Below are 17,982 nucleotides of genomic sequence, written 5' to 3'. Positions count from 1 at the left end.
GCAAACTCCTGACACTACCCACCAGGATCAAGAACTCCCTGGACTGGTGGAAGAACCCAACCAATGCATGCAAAGGGATCCCCCTTTCACAGGAGTCATCTTCGTCACTCCTTACCACTGATGCGTCACTCATAGGATGGGGTGTGCATTTAGTCTCATAATGAAAGGCAAATAGTCAACTGCAGAGATATCCCTGCACATCAGTCTCCTCGAATTCAGAGCAGTCAGGAATGCCTGCACCAATTTCCTCCCGCTGATAACAGGATCACATACCAAAATCCTAACAGACAACATAGCCTGCATGTATTATATCATCCATCAAGGGAAGGGCCAGATCGCCCTCCCTATGCATGCAAGTGATGAGACTATGGAATTGGTGCATCTCTCACAACCTCACCTTGCCTGCAGCTTACCCCCTGGGCGTGCAAAACTCGATTGCGGACAAGCTCAGTCGCACATTCCCACACGACCATGAGTGGGAGATGCACCCGTCAGTACTTCACAACTTGTTCACACGGTGGGGAACACTGTCCACAGATCTGTTCACCACTTACCAGAACAAGAAGTGTCCATGATACTGTCCCAGGGTGTGGATCAGACAGCACTCTCTGGGCAATGCTTTCCTCCTCCCATGGGACAAGGGCCTTCTTTATGCCTTCCCTCTGTTTCTTCTTCTGCTGAAGGTCCTATTAAAGATAAAGAGGGATGGAGCTTATGTAATTTTGATTGCTCCCACGTGGCCAAGACAGACCTGGTACCCTTACCTGATGCAGCTCACGACGTGCCCACGGATCTCCATTCCGGCCACTCCGAACCATCTCTCTCAGGACAAAGAGTATACCATGCATCCCAACCTGGGGATCCTCCACCTCAAAGCATGGATCCTACGTGGTTCCAGCACCTAGAGAGCTCCTGTTCAAAGGAAGCACAGGAGGTTCTACTGCACAGTAGAAAGTCCTCCACACAACACACTTACCGACAGAAATGGTCCAGGTTCCAGATTTGGTACATGTCCCAACAAATCTCTCCAGTGTCAGCAACTCTTCCACATATTTTGGAATATGCTCTAACCCTTAAAAAAATTGGGATTATCCCTGAGCTCTCTCAGGGCCCACCTAGCAGCTATCACGGCATTTCACTAACCTGTAGAGGGGTACTTAGTACTCTTGCACCCAACCACTAAAAAGTTCCTTAAGGCAATAACAAACCTCTTCTCTCAACCTCGGCTTCCTACCCCCTAGTGCTGAAGGGGCTGACCAGGCCCTCCTTTGACCCTATGGCCACCTGTTCACTAGCATACCTGTAAATGGAAACAATTATAGCAATTACCTCGGCTAGAAGAATACGAAAAATATCAGCTCTGATGGCGCATCCCCCATACACTGTGTTCTTCCCAGATAACATTACTTTCAGACTGCATCCAAGGTCCATCCCTAAAGTCACCTACTCATTTTACATGAATCAGTCTATACCTCTTCCCACCTTCTACCCCAAGCCTCACCAAGACAATAGGGAGACCATACTACATACCTTAGACATTAGAAAAGTCCTTGCATTCTCGCTCAATAGGACAAAAGCCTTCAGGAAGTTCCCTAGGCTATTCCTGTCTATGGCAAAAACTTCTAAGGGCTCAGTGATATCAGCCCAAAGACCCTCCAAGTGGATCTCGACTTGCATCAGACAGTGCTACCAAATTCGAAACATGACCCCTCCAGATTCGATCTGTACATATTCCATGAGATCGACCTTCTCATTTGTCGCCTTCTTTAAGAAATCTGAAGAGCAGTGACATGGGCATCAACACCTTCGCAGAACATTATGTGACTCTGCCTTTGATGCCATCTTTGGCGCCACAGTACTATCATCTGTGACTAACCTGACTCCGAAGTCCCAAGGAGTACTGCTTGGAAGTCACCTACAGCAGAGCACCCATAAGGGCACTAGTCAAAGAAGAAGTTACCTTCTGCAGTAACTATGGTTTTTTGAGATGTGTGTGCCTATGGATGCTTCACTATTCGCCCTCCTCCCTCTACTTTGGAGTTCTCACTTATGACTCTATGGTAGAGAAGGAATTTGCGCTGGCTAGCCTCATAGCACAGAACAAGGAGAGACAGAGCATGTGCAGGCCCAATGGACACTGCTACTGAAGTTCTTCAATCAGCAGTGCAAGGGCACAGACACGCCTACAGTAGAGCACCATAGGGACACACATCTCAAAGAACCATTGTTACTGTACAAGGTGAGTAACTTCTTCTTTGGTACCACAGAAGTCCCATGGAAGAAGGACAATTTCTCCTCTCAATTGTGTGAAGACTTTTAGTCCATCTTCTTAGAACTCACTTGTGTTTTACCCCCGAAGTGCTGCCCGGCTCTCTTAATTGGCCAAATGGGCACACCTGTCCTGGCAAAGGAGAGCTGGATCCACTTCAGTTACAGGGACCAGCTACCCTGGGACACTTGCTTTCTTAAATTAAAATGTAGGTTTATCTGAAATCAGCAAGACAAATAAAAATAACTACAAAATTGCAACACAAACTGTCAAAAGGCAAGGTAATGTATAATTAAAGTAGATACCGTTTCTAATTGTGCAGCATTAACTTTGAAACTCCAACCTTTCCTCACATTGAAGTAAGGCTGGTTTCAGAGTAGCAGCTGTGTTAGTCTGTATTCACAAAAAGAAAAGGAGTACTTGTGGCACCTTAGCGACTAACAAATTTATTTGAGCATAAGCTTTCGTGAGCTACAGCTCACTTCATCGGATGCATTCGGTGGAAAATACAGTGGGGAAATTTATATACACACACTGAGAACATGAAACAATGGGTTTTATCATACACGCTGTAAGGAGAGTGATCACTTAAGATGAGCTATTACCAGCAGGAAGGGGGGGAGGAGGAAAACCTTTTATGGTGATAATCAAGGTGGGCCATTTCCAGCAGTTAACAAGAACATATGAGGAACAGTGGGGGATGGGGTGGGGGGGGGGAGAAATAACATGAGGAAATAGTTTTACTTTGTGTAATGACCCATCCACTCCCAGTCTCTATTCAAGCTTAAGTTAATTGTATCCAGTTTGCAAATTAATTCCAATTCAGCAGTCTCTCGCTGGAGTCTGTTTTTGAAGTTTTTTTGTTGAAGGATAGCCACTCTCAGGTCTGTAATCGAGTGACCGGAGAGACTGAAGTGTTCTCTGACTGGTTTTTGAATGTTATAATTCTTGACGTCTGATTTGTGTCCATTTATTCTTTTACGTAGAGACTGTCCAGTTTGATCAATGTACATGGCAGAGGGGCATTGCTGGCACACGATGGCATATATCACACTGGTAGATGCGCAGATGAACGAGCCTCTGATAGTGTGGCTGATGTGATTAGGCCCTATGATGGTGTCCCCCGAATAGATATGTGGACACAGTTGGCAACGGGCTTTGTTGCAAGGATAGGTTCCTGGGTTAGTGGTTCTGGTGTGTGGTTGCTGGTGAGTATTTGTTTCAGGTTGGGGGGCTGTCTGTAAGCAAGGACTGGCCTGTCTCCCAAGATCTGTGAGAGTGATGGGTCGTCCTTCAGGATAGGTTGTAGATCCTTGATGATGGTTTTAGTTGGGGGCTGAAGGTGATGGCTAGTGGCGTTCTGTTATTTTCTTTGTTGGGCCTGTCCTGTAGTAGGTGACTTCTGGGTACTCTTCTGGCTCTGTCAATCTGTTTCTTCACTTCTGCAGGTGGATATTGTAGTTGTAGGAATGCATGATAGAGATCTTGTAGGTGTTTGTCTCTGTCTGAGGGGTTGGAGCAAATGCGGTTATATCGTAGAGCTTGGCTGTAGACAATGGATCGTGTGGTGTGATCTGGATGAAAGCTAAAGGCATGTAGGTAGGCATAGCGGTCAGTAGGTTTCCGATATAGGGTGGTGTTTATGTGACCATCGCTTATTAGCACCGTAGTGTCCAGGAAGTGGATCTCTTGTGTGGAATGGTCCAGGCTGAGGTTGATGGTGGGATGGAAATTGTTGAAATCATGGTGGAATTCCTCAAGGGCTTCTTTTCCATGGGTCCACATGATGAAGATGTCATCAATGTAGTGCGAGTAGAGTAGGGACATTAGAGGACGAGAGCTGAGGAATCATTGTTTTAAGTCAGCCATACAAATGTTGGCATACTGTGGGGCCATGTGGGTACCCATCGCAGTGCCGCTGATTTGAAGGTATACATTGTCCCCAAATTAAAGCTGTGATTTTAAAGGACTTTAACAGCTTCTGAATAATCATTTAAACTTATTATTCTGTGAATTGTTTTTGATGGTCTCTTGCATATGTGCTGGAACTAGGGGTGCTGCCACACCCCCTGGCTTGAGGTGGTTTCCATCATATATGGGGTTTACAATTTGGTTCGGTGGTTCTCAGGACCTCCATTATACAAATTGTTCCAGCACCCTGGTCTGTTGTGAGTATAGCAGATAATCAGAAATGCTTCTTCACAAAATCCCTGTGTAGTTATTATTAAGCATTTGACACCTATGCAAAAGACAGAGGAAAGAAAGCAAGACACTGAAAAAAGGAAAGAAGTCGGGAGCAGATTTTGATTAATTCATGTCAGGAGACTTGTTTTCTTTTTAGTGTAACTATATTAGTTGATTTGCTTTATTATTCAGTTAAATAGAATATGTGGCCATCAATCATATTTCTGTACAGTTGACCATTAATTTAAAAAAAAACACTAGTTTTACAGACACAGTGTTCTCTGAGTGTTTGGTGCACACAATTGGTCTGTTCTCTAAGACAAACAGAATGCAGTACATAGATGCTGGTAGAATGAACTACTGCCTCTGGAAACAATGATGAAATCTACATCAGCCATTAGGTATAATATACATACAGGAATAGGACAAGAGCAGTCATGGGAACAATGTTTCCTGCTTTGAATATAAATATCTTGGCTTTTCCTCAGCATTTATATAGCAGTAGGATATTATTAGTGTTTGTCAATAAAAATAACAGATCTCATGGATGGATCTCAAATCAGTAAAATAAATATATAGGTGGATTTAAACATTACAAATACACATATATTTTAAAACAATATACACTATGTGAAAAGCAGTTACTTTCCTGTCAAGTTCAGGATTCTGTGTTTCAACAGCAGGAACTGATGACCTCACAAATATCTAACAATGTAGGAGAGCATTGTGCTTTAGTGTAAGTGATGTGCCCAATTGCAGGAGAAAGACTGAAAGTCTTGGCAGGTAAGTAAAAGGGAAGTGATATCTAAATACAATATTATGCGTTTTAAAATGCAGTTCTTTTTTCTGGATGCCAAAAATGTGTAAAGAATGCAATATCCTCTAACTAATTGTTTTTCTGCTTTGTGGTAGAAAAAACAGCTATTGTTCTGCTCTCACTAAGAGCTATTTATATACTGTTCTGTAGAACACACTTTTCTATCAGGATAATCTTCCACCTATGCAAAAAATGTAATCAATTTAAAATATTCAAATGTAGTTAATGTCTTACTTTCTCATTGCATGCCCTTATTCACATAAAGTATTTTTTTTTAGGTTTCTTGGGCTCAATTCAAAGTTTGATTTGCAGACCTCATGTGTAAAAAGGATTCTTTTACCTCATTGAGAAACTAGGACCACCTTAATCTTTGAATGAATGATAGAAGGAAATAGCAATATGAGGAAGATTGTCCTTTTAAGAAAAAAGCTAAATTTTTTTTTCTCTCTGGTAGATTCTACAAGTGACTCCACAGGTCTTGAATTTTAGTTTAGAGGTCCCCAGGGAGTCTTCACATCCTAGCCACCATCTAGTACAGGGGAAGGCAAACTACCGCCCATGGGATCCAGCCCATCAAGGCTTTCAATCTGGCCCGCAGGATTGTCAGTCCGTGGCGTAGCAGAGCTAAGGCAGGCTCTGCTGCCCTGACCCCACACCCAGAAGTGGCCAGCACCATGTCCCTGTGGCCTCTGGGAGAGGAGAGGAGAGGAGAGGAGGGCAGAGGGCTCCATGCGCTGCCCTTGCTGCAGGCACCCTCTGCAGCTCCCATTGGCCAGAAACGGGGAACCGTGGCCAATGGGAGCTTCAGAGGTGGTACCCACAGGCGAAGGCAATGCATGGTGGAGCTGCCTGCCCCACCCCACCCCCAGGAGCCACTGCTGGACATGCTGGCCACTTCCCGGAGCAGTGCGGAGCTAGGGCAGGCAGGGAGGTAAGCGGCACCGGGCTGGAGCCTGCATCCCAAACCCCTCCTGCACCCCAAGCCCCTGTCCAGAGCCCCCAAGCCCCCTCCCTTGAGCCCCCGCTACACCCTCCCGCACTCCAGATCCCATGCCCTGAGCCCCCTGCCACACCTCAACTCCCTGCCCTGAACCCCATCCTGCATTTCGCATCCCTCCTGCACCCCAATCCTTGCCCTGAGCCCCTTCCTGCACACCACACTCCCTCCCACACCCCACACTCCCTCCTGCACCCCAACCCTCTGCCCCAGCCCTACATTCATGGCCCTGCATACAATTCCCCCATCCAGATGTGGCCCTTGGGCCAAAAAGTTTGCCCACCCGTGATCTAGTAGCTGGTTAGTAACTGGTGGGCTGAACGGCTAATGCAACCTTAGCTCCATCAGAGGCACTGCTTACAGGAGTCCTGACTGGAGGAGCACCCAGGTCTATTAATTGGTCTGGCTGGGCTCTTTAAGCCAGAAGGAGGCACAGGAAATTGTGCAGCAAGGTGAATTTTTGGGTGGCTGCTTTATTGGATTCTGCCTTCTTACCTGATTCCTGCTTTCCTGGTTCTTGCCTTCCTACTTTGCTCCTGATCCCTGCCCCTGATTTCTGACCCTTGGCTTGACAGCTGACTCTGGCTCTGACCTCTGGCACCTCTCCTCTGATCAGCAACTCTGATTGCCTAGTCCCGGTCATGACAGGGGCCTTATCTCCACTAGTTATTTGCCCAGACTTCAGCAACTGATGATTAACCACTGGTATATTTGCACTCATGCCCAAATGTAGACAAGGGAAACTATTTGTAGTTGTGAAGCTTACCCCCAATGTCATGCGGGAGTAAGCTCCAAAAATGCAAATTGCAGCTTTCCTTGTCCACAAGACTTTGCAATAGTGTAGCTACAGTTTTCTAGCCAACCACCAATTACTGGAATTGGGGCAAATTCCCAATAGGTCTTAGCCCTTGGTAGATTGGATGAATGGACTATCACCTCTTTCCCCAACACTTCTGATTATCCACTTTTTTTTTTTTTTTTTTTACCATTTTTCCTTCTTTGTTCATTGTCCTCTGTACTTGTTGCTATTTTTTTAGATTACTTACTCTTCAAGTTTCCACTTAAGTAACTTTACAAATCACTTTACAAATATAAGATTGAGAATGTGGTTCATAATCATCATATTTGTTATGTTATTGGACTTATTTTGCTCATATTTTGGCTATTTTATATCTTTTCAGCAGGGTGAGTGAATTTTTTGTTGTAACCAGCTTTCGCTACTAGATCTGAACTCATTTTTTCCCCTCAAAGTTTTTTGGGGATGGTGATGGGGAAAGGGAATAGAGGGACTCTTGCAGTTGAAGGAAACAAGTTCCAGCTCTGAGATCAGAGCCCCCATTTAAATCAATAGTCTTTCCACTGAGTTTGGTGGGAGTGGATCAGTGAGGAAGATGGAGGGAAGAGGAGCTATTTCTGCCCCAGTGGGGAAACAGGTAGCTGTGTAAAACATTCCCTTTATTTCTTTTCTGTTGAGGCTACAGCTAAGAAATGCTGCCCTGTTTCTGCTTTTCCTTTTCAGCAACTGGGTGGGATAGTATAGAATAGGAAGATTAAATGGAAGGGGGAAAGAGACTGACATTCCTCCTTCATTTATCTTATTTCGCATGCAGGAGAGTGGGACATGAGTGCCCTGGGAGGAATATGAGACCCAAACACCCAAAGATGTAGAGTTGGGTATCTCACACAAGGCAATAATTGCATGCAAAATTACAATCTACTTTCTGAATCTATTAGAAATGCCATGTGTTAGGCTTCCAAAACTAGTTGCATAGTGGCCAACTCTCAAAATATTTTGTGGATTTTTTTCTAGTTTCCTATTATCTCAACTTTTGGCAATAAACTTGTGAATTTTCCCTTATTCAAAATGGCTACTATCTTTCATTACATTTAATGGGGCTGAAATAAAACTGTCCTCAGTCAAGATGGCTACCATTTTCCTACAGTTTTTGCATTTGAAAGTAAGTCTGTTCACTAACTTCCATCGTTCACGGTTAGACTGTTGCCAGGTTGTCCTGAGGGAAGATGGCTGCCATTTTATGGTTATGAGGCTAGACAGGAAACTATGAGTGGACTGGGGAATAGGGGGAGCCAAAGAGACGATGAAGGGTATTGGATAATGTAGAGAGCAGGAGAGAGGCTGAACAGAAGCAGGAAGAAATTGAAAGGGTGCTGGGATAGGTAGCATCAGAAGAAGATAGGTATAGGAAGGAGGGAATGGTGTGCAGGGTATGTTGGAGGGAGAATGAGCTCATGAAGAAAAGTATAGGGAGCAGGGAAGAGAGTGAGGTGGGTGTAGGGGAATGTAGGTTGCAGAAGGGAGGCTCTGAGTGTTCAGGGCAACTATTGGGATAGGAGGAGACTAAGGGGCTATGGAAATATAGGGAGGAGAGAAGTTTATTGCATAGGAAAGTTGGGAGCAGAAGGAGAGAACAGGTACAAGGGAGATGAGAGTATAGGAGAATAGCAATGGAAAAGAATCTGAGGGATAGGATACAGTAAAGAGAAAGTGAAATTGTGGGGCTAGGTGAGTGTACAGGTTGAGCTGAGCACGGGAAACTTAGGGGACATGGAGGAGAATGTGAGTGGGTAGAAGACTGGGTGGGGTAAAAAGAGAGAGGGACACATATGATAGTGATAGAGGAAGGAGACAGATGGCAGCTTCCCTCAGAAGGGTTAGGAGAAGGGAAAGGAAGGCCCCCTCTGAACAGCCAACAGGGAAACTTACATTTCTGCATGTGCATTTAAGGTTGAATTTTGAACCTGAAATGATCAAACACACTTTGGGTTTGGGTTGGCTTTCCCCTAGAGACTCAAAAAACAGAAGGTATATTAAAATAAACCCCTCCGTCCACCCACACTATTCTGTTTTAAAACTCCCTGCGTTTTAAGCTAATCATGATTTTGGGGAGTCTGACTCATTATTTTGAACATTTGGAGCTTGCAACACTGTTTGCACTGTCTGATCTACTCAATAAGGGCCAGATCCTATTTTCCATTGACTTCAAAGGGGAAAGACCAAACTCTAACAAAATATTCTGTCCCTTCCCAAAATTATTGTTAGTGAAACACCTCTAAAAGCCAGCTGATGAGACTGTGTAGTAATTACATATTACTAGCAACAGAAGACAATTGATCAAACTAAGTGGGAATATATAGAATACTTATGAACCTGACCTAGTATAAATAATAAAGTACATTTTGAACAGATCATTGTTACAGATGTTAAGAAACAATCACTCACATAAATTCCAACCTGGATATCTGTGGAATTCTTCCATGATCTCCTTTTTGTGTACAACTTTTTTCTAGTTAGCTTTGCCTAATTGTTGATTGATCAACTACTCTGTTTTTTTAAATCAAGCACAGTATTTTTCAAGGTCTGGTTCTGCACAATGTAAGGTAACTAGACCTAAACACAAGAAAGAAGCAGGAATGTCACCATGCCCCACATAGCTGTTACTTGTCAGTTGTAGATTCCAGCTGCTGCCACAAAAGTAAAATAAAATTAAATGCTGGGTTTTGTTTAATGTATTTATTTGTACTTTACCATTTACTGTTCTCTTCTTTAAGCTCTGTTGTTCACTTCACATTTTATGCAACTGTGGAATTCTTGATGGTCATGGAGATATTCATAACACACATGCTGTACATGTAATTATATATTGCTTTTAAAATCAAACATTCTATTGACACTTGTAAAGTAACAAATTAAAGATTTTGCTCCTAGCTACTTATGTAATTTACAGTATAGAAATGAATTTAAAACAATTTATAGAAAATACTGAATGTAAGATTCCAATGAAAATTAAGGAAGAAGAATACAAAAGTAATAAACAGATAAATTAAATAAAGAGGGATAAGAAAGGGAAATATTACTGAAGATTCTATGTTTGCATCCTTTCATATCCCTTGCATTCTAATTCAATGTTTTTGTTCCAAATCTTTTTTCTCATGTTTCATTAAAACTGTTTAGTTTGCCTGCAGACAGATTCTCCATAGAAACAGCTGTATCTTAGTAACATACCAAGAATAGAGTGAAGGGAGTTGTGATATATGGTACAGCTGTATATGCTACCTTTTTAAAGAGAATTTTGTGTTTGTTAAAGGTCCTGGATTGACAACCCTACAGACTGTAGTTCTCTGTCTACAGTGTAAGCCGCTGCCTTGCAACATGCCTGAACACTTGCTGAATGAACTTCCTCTGGGGTGAAATATAGGTCATTTCTAGGACCCTACCAAATTCATGGATGTGAAAAATGTGTCACGGACCATGAAATCTGCTCTCCACCATGAAATCTGGCTATTGTAGGGGGCTCGAGGTATTGCCACCCTTACTTATGTGCTGTGTTCAGAGCTGAGCGGCTGAAGAGTGTAGAGTGGCAGCTGTTGGCAGGGTGGCCAGCTCTGAAGACAACGCCACCACCAGCAGCAGCACAGAAGTGAGGGTGCCATGGTATGCGGGGGGTGTGTGTGTCATCACTTTATGCATGGGGCAGGGCCAGCCTTATGGGTGGCTGATGTGGGCAACTACCCAGGGTGCCATGGCTGGGCAAGGGGCACTGTGATCACTGGCAGCCCCTTTAACCCCCAAGTGTTGGGCCCAGAGTTGGGGAGGGGCAGGGCTGGGGTTGCCCCTGCTAGGGGCTCATACCTTGCACCAGGCTCCAGCAGCTAATCCCAGCTGGGCTGGGGAGGGATGAGACTTCCTCTTTCCTTGCACAGGCCACTTCCAAGACCAGGTCAGACCTACCTCCAGGAACCCTCTCCTGGCTGCAGGAAGCTCTGCTGCTGCTGTCTGGGAGTCCAGCTCTGAAGGCGCAGCTGCCATCAGGAGCAGCGCAGAAGTAAGAGTGGCAATACTGCATTCCCCCCTACAGTAGCCTGGACACCACCCCACACAACCTCCTTTTGGGTTGGGACCCCCAGAGTTACAAAATTGTGACATTTCAAATTTAAATATCTGAAACCGTGAAATGTACTAAAATGGGCCATGAATTTGGTAGGGCCTTAGTAATTTCTGTGCCTGTTTAATCCCTGGCCTCTTTCAGGAGAATGTCATTGACATTGATGAAAGTGACACTGAAGTGTAAAAATATAATTAGGAAGGCCATAAAAGAATTTGAAGAACCGCTAACCGAAGACTCAAAAAGTAATAGCAAAATTTTTTTTAAGCATATCAGAAGCAGGAAGCCTGCTAAACAATCAGTGGGGCTACAAGACAATTGAGATACTAAATGAGCACTCAAGAACGATAAGGCTGTTGCGGAGAAACTAAATGAATTCTTTGCATCAGTCTTCAGGGTTGAGGATGTGAGGGAGACTCCCAAACCTGAGCCATTCTTTTTAGGTGACAAATCTGAGGAACTATCCCAGATTGAGGTGTCATTAGAGGAGGTTTTGGAACAAACTGATAAACTAAACAGTAATAAGTCACCAGCACCAGATGGTATTCACCCAAGAGTTCTGAAGGAACTCAAATGTGAAACTGCAGGACTACTAACTGTTATCTGTAACCTATCATTTAAATCAGCTTCTGTACCAAATGACTGGAGGATAGCTAATGTGACACCAATTTTTAAAAAGGGCTCCAGAGGTGACCCTGGCAATTACAGGTCGGTAAGCCTGACTTCAGTACCGGGCAAACTGGTTGAAACTATAGTAAAGAACAAAACTGTCAGACACACAGATTAACAAAATTTTGGGGGGAACACTCAACATAGTTTTTGTAAAGGGAAATCATGCCTCACCAATCTACTAGAATTTTTTGAGGGGGTCAACAAGCATGTGGAGAAGGAGGATCCAGTGGATATAGTGTATTTAGATTTTAGAAAGCCTTTCACAAGCTCCCTCACCAAAGGCTCTTAAGCAAAGTAAGCAGTCATAGGATAAGAGGGAAGGTTCTCTCATGGATTGGTAACTGGTTTAAAGATAGGAAACAAAGGATAGGAATAAATGGTCAGTTTTCAGAATGGAGAGAGGTAAATAGTGGTACCCCCCAGGAGTCTGTAGTGGAATCAGTTCTATTCAACATATTCACAAATTATTTGCGAAAAGGGTAAACAGTGAGGTGGCAAAATTTGCAGATGATACAAAACTACTCAAGATAGTTAAGTCCCAGGCAGACTGCAAAGAGCTACAAAAGGATCTCTCAAAACTGGGTGACTGGGCAACAAAATGGCAGATGAAATTCAATGTTGATAAATGCAAAGTAATGCCCATTGGAAAACATAATCCCAACTATACATATAAAATGATGGCTTAGCTGTTACCACTCAAGAAAGAGATCTTGGAGTCATTGTGGATAGTTCTCTGAAAACATCCACTCAGTGTGCAGTGGCATTCAAAAAAGCAAACAGAATGTTGGGAATAATTAAGAAAGGAATAGGACAGAAAATATCATATTGCCTCTATATAAATCCATGGTATGCCCACATCTTGAATACTGCATGCAGATGTGGTCGCCCCATCTCAAAAAAGACATATTGGACTTGGAAAAGGTTCAGAAAAGGGCAACAAAAATGATTAGGGGTATGGAACGACTTCCGTAAGAGGAGAGATTAATAAGACTGGGACTTTTCATCTTGGAAAAGAGACGATTTAGGAGGAATATGATAGAAGTCTATAAAACCATAACTGGTGTGGAGAAAGTAAATAAGGAAGCATTATTTAATGCATCTCATAACACGAGAACTAGGGGCCACCAAATGAAATTAATAGGCAGCAGGTTTAAAACAAACAAAAGTATTTTTTCACACAATGCACAACCTGTTGAACTCCTTGCCAGAGGATGTTGTGAATACCAAGACTATAAGAGGGTTCAAAAAAGAGCTAGATAAGTTCATGGAGGATAGGTCCATCAATGGCTATTAGCCAGGATGGGCAGGGATGGTGTCCCTAGCCTCTGTTTGACAGAAGCTGGGAATGGGCGATAGGGGGTGTTCACTTGATGATTACCTGTTCTATTCATTCCCTCTGGGGCACCTGGTATTGGCCACTGTCGGAAGACAGGATACTGGGCTAGATGGACCTTTGGTTTGATCCAGTATGGCCATTCTTATGAAAAGTTTCATAACCATTGCCATTCCTTTAAGCCATACTTCCTGTCCCCCAAGCAAAGGAAGATAGAAGGCAGAAGATTCTGAAAGTGAACCTCTAGCTTGGTAAGTGGTGTAGCGTGGAGGGTTTTGGTTTTGTGGAATATTGGTCCACCTTCTATGGGGAGAGGGCTGTATAGTTTGGATGGCTTCTACCTCAGTAGAAGGGGGGGCTAATCTACTCAGGGTTAGGCTTGATATAGTAGTCAAAAGGGTGTTAAACTAATAACAGAAGGGGAGTGTAAAAAGAGAGAAGATATGAGCACTCAGCATAAAATCAAGATTCGAGAGCAAAATTAATCAAGGAGCCAAAGGGCAAGAAGAGAAGAAGTTCTTTCATTGCCTATAAACCAATGCTGTTAGGTAACAAACAACAGGAACTGGAATTGCTTATTTATGAGCATAAATTCGATCTAGTTGGTATTACTGAAACCTGGTGGGATGATTTTCATCACTGGAATGTTAAACTCAATTGTTATAACCTATTTAGGAAGGATTGAGTGGGCAAAAGGGGAGGGGAAGTGGCACTGTGTGTCAAAAATGGCATTACCTGTTTCTGAGTCACAGATAACTCAGAAGAAAATCTTAAATGTTTATGGATCAATGTCCTAATGGATAAAACACAAGATAGGCAACACCAACTAATACCCTACAGACCAACAAATCACATTAGGGAACTAGATAACTGGCTCCTTATACACCTATCTGTGATGTGTAGGGGGAAAAAACTGTGTAATCATGGGGTACTTCAATTTGAGTGACATATACTGGAGGTCTCATTTTGCCAGGACTAAAACATCCTTGGAATTTCTAAATGTTACAGATGACAATTTCCTATCTTAAAAAGTGTTGCATCCTACACAGAGGAATTTCACATTAGACCTCATCTTGCCAGATAAAGAAGAATTGATTACAGAACTAAAAATTAATGGTAACTTAGGTACAAATGATCATGACTTGGTCACATTTATAATGTGCAAACAGAATAAAACACAGACCAGTGGTATATATGCTTGGTGCTTTAAAAGGGCCAGTTTTACAAACCTGAAAACAATTATGAGCCAAATTAGATGGGAGGAGGAATCTAATCAGAAAAATGTGAAAGATACTTGGGAACTGTTTAAGAACATTTTACCAGATTCCTAAAGAGCCATAATACCACAATCAAGGAAGAAGACTGTATTGGTTAAAATAAGATCTGATGTAGAGGAGAAGTAAAGATAGCTAAAAAATTAATAAATATATAACAAATGGAAGAAAAGGGAAGTGGATAGTAATGAATCTAAATCAGAAGCCAGGAATTGTAGAAAACTGATAAGGGAAGCAAAAGGATACAAGGCGACATCTATGTCCAGCAGAGTTAAGGACAATAAGATGGCATTTTTAAAATATATTAGGAACAAAAAGAATCCTAACAATGGTCCATTACTAGATGAAAATTGTAGAATTATGAAGAATAATGTAGAAAAGACAGAAGTGCTCAATAAATATTCTGTGTTTGGGGAAATACAGATGATATAATATCATGATAAAACTCTTCAATCCACTTGTATCTCAGTAAAAAGGATAAACAGCAGCTACTAAAATTAGACACTTTTAAATCAGCAAGTCCGGATAACTGGCATCCAAGAGTTTTTAGAGAACTGTTTGGGGAGCTTTCTGGACCATTAGTGTTGATTTCCAATAAATTTTGGAACACCAGGGAAGTTCTAGAAGATGTTGAGAAAGCTAGTGTTGTGCCAGTATTTGAAAAGAGTAAACAGGATGACCCAGGTAATTATAGATTTGTCAGTCTGACATCAATCCTGGACAAGATAATGAAGCAGCTGATTTGGGACTTGATTAATAAAGAATTATAGAAGGGTAATATAATTAAAGCCAATCAACATGGGTTTATGGAAAAACAGATCCTGTCAAGGAAACTTGATTTTTTTAATGAGATTATAAATTTGGTTGATACAGGTAATAGTGTTGATCTAATATCCTTGGCCTTCTGCAAGGGATTTGACTTGGTACTGCATGACATTTTGATTAAAAAAATTACAACGATATAAAATTAACATGGCACACATTAAACGGATTAAAAGCCGGCTAACTGATAGATCTCAAAATGTAATTATTAATGAGGAATCATCATTGAATGGATGTGTTTCTGGGTGGTCCCACATGGATCAGTTCTTGGCCCTACACTATTTAACATTTTAGGAACAAAGAATATAGGCTATACTTACACAATGGAGGACTCTAACCTGGGAAGTAGTGACTAAAATATTTGGGGGTCATGGTGGATAATCAGCGGGCATGACCTCCCCATGTGATGCTGTGGGCAAAAAAGCGAATGCGAGCATTGGATAGATAAACAGGGGAATCTTGAGTAGGAGGAGAGAGGTTATTTTACCTCTATACTTTGCACTGGTGCAACCGCTGCTGAATACTGTTTCTAGTTCTGGCGTCCACAATTTGAGAAGGATGTTGGTAAATTGGAGAGGGTTCAGAGAAGAGCCACAAGTATGATTAAAGGATTAGAAAACATACCTTATAGTGATAGACTCAAGGAGCTCAATCTATTTAGCTTAACAAAGAAAAGGTTAAGGGATGATTTGATTACAGCCTGTAAATACCTACCGGGGGAATAGATATTTAATAATGGGCTCTTCAATCTAGCAGAGAAAGATGTAACATGACCCAATGGCTGGAAATCGAAGCGAGACAAAATTTACACCTTATTTTCAGAGTAAATTTTAACAGACTAATTAATCACTAGAACAATTTACCAAGGGCCGTGGTGGATTCTTCATCACTGACAATTTTTAAATCAAGATGAAATGTTTTTCTAAAATATCTGCTCTAGGAATTATTTTGTGTAAATTCTGTGGCCTGTGTTATGCAGGAGGTCAGACTAGATGATCACAATTGTCCCTTCTGGCCTTGGAATCTATGAATCTATTTACATTCTGACAATATATAAATTTAGTTAAATTAAATGTTCCTTTGTAACAGTCTGTTGACACGGACAGAGCTCCCAGTATACACAAGGTCTCTGTCAGTGGTAGGGACCTAAGAATTTGTCAGTTCACCAACATATTGATAAAAAACAATTATCTGCCTCCTGGAGTATTCTCATATGTAATGGGAAAAGTTCCTTCTGCTGCATTGCACTCCCCACAGCTTCAGGATCTGTTGCCAATTGTTTAGCATACAGCATTCCAGGAGTGAAAAATAACTTGAGAGAGTTTCAACAGCATTTCACTCAGATGATAGCTCCCCTATTTTTTTATACCTGAAGTAAAGTAGTCTCGTAAGGGAGTAATTACTTAGGCTTCATTAAGATATTTCTCCTGTACATGCTGTGCAGTGTTTTTAATTATTGGTAGCAATAGTATTGGATACTTTTGATTATTTTAATTGTATCTATGACAAATGGAAGGAGCATGCTTGAAGGTATGTATCGTTTTCAGGAAACGTTGACCTAAAGGAATCCATATAAATTGGTATTGGGTAAGAAATGTTTGCTTTCATTTGGTTGTATGGAATTAAAATATTATCTCAAGGAGGTTTCCATCCTATTTATTCTTCCTCATCAGAGATCATACAGGAGATTAAAACACTATTTTATGTCACAGAATAAAAGCACTTCTTGCAGATAAGCAGTGGACTGATGGAAATTATTCTATACAAAACTGGTTTTGCTGTTGACACCAAAGTTCCAAGTAACATATTGGGCTATATACTAACTATGCACATTGATGTCTTCATGTTATTTCTTGAGAAATGTATGTGTGACACTGAGCCAGAAAGGGTTAAGCGACCAGCAGGCTGGTTGAACTGAAAGCAACCTTTAGGGACCTATTAGAAGATTACTGAAATGGTAAACAGGGCCATTCCTTGTAGATAGTTAGCAAAGCCATGTTAAATAGACTAGAGTTCTTGAAATGTAGGCCTGTATTGTTAGAGGATCAGAAGTAGATACTAATTGTATTTGTCTATGTTTACCTATACAATGATAATAGTTTAACAATGTGATCTAATTATCTTGTAGATGCTAAACTTCTGTTCCTGTCTATAATACTTCATTACTATATTATATTGATTCAGAGATCAAAAGGGGATATTAACATTTAGATGGAACATGTGTTATCATTGTCTTTATTTCTCTTTGAAGTTTTGCAGTAAACTACCTATGAACTGCTTGAATAGTTAATTGCCTTATGCTAATGAATGCAACTAGTTATCGGAGTATGCCTAAGAAATAGAGATTTACTTCAAAGCATCAATGTACATTACCTATTCTTCATCCAATTAATGCCCGCTGTGATAATTTGCTGCCAAGAGGCTTATCAGATGAACTTCAGCTATAAAGGAACTTTAGGGCCTAATCCTTACTATCTCAGATCTGCTTTTGTCAGGGAAAGTTTAAATCGCAATACGGAGGTCTCCAGGTTTGTCCTGGATTAACCCTGTACTTTCTCATGGAAGAATTTGAACAAACTCTGCACATGGACTGTTTACTGGACTATAACTTCTAAAATTAATTCCAGAAGGATTTTTACAAATCAGCAGCCTCGCCATCTCAGCTATGAAAATGACCTAAGAACTTTATTCATATCTTATATATAACACT

The 17,982-nt window shown here is 41.6% G+C and overlaps 1 long non-coding RNA gene across 2 annotated transcripts in view; it reads right to left on the bottom strand.

The window, feature by feature from the left end:
* LOC122455693 overlaps positions 1-17,982 on the bottom strand; it is a 29,526-nt gene that overhangs the window by 1,545 nt on the left and 9,999 nt on the right. The window contains exons 2-3 of one of the 2 annotated variants that reach the window (XR_006274094.1): positions 977-1,072; positions 555-686 (exon numbers count right to left, since the gene is read on the bottom strand). This is a non-coding gene — a long non-coding RNA (uncharacterized LOC122455693). Of the gene's footprint in view, positions 1-554; positions 1,073-17,982 lie in introns of both variants that reach the window. The other variant, XR_006274093.1, reaches the window with a different exon arrangement.

This window comes from Dermochelys coriacea, chromosome 1 (genome assembly GCF_009764565.3).
Source record: "Dermochelys coriacea isolate rDerCor1 chromosome 1, rDerCor1.pri.v4, whole genome shotgun sequence".
Lineage (NCBI taxonomy): Eukaryota > Metazoa > Chordata > Testudines > Dermochelyidae > Dermochelys > Dermochelys coriacea.
This window is presented reverse-complemented; position numbering and strand designations above follow the sequence as displayed.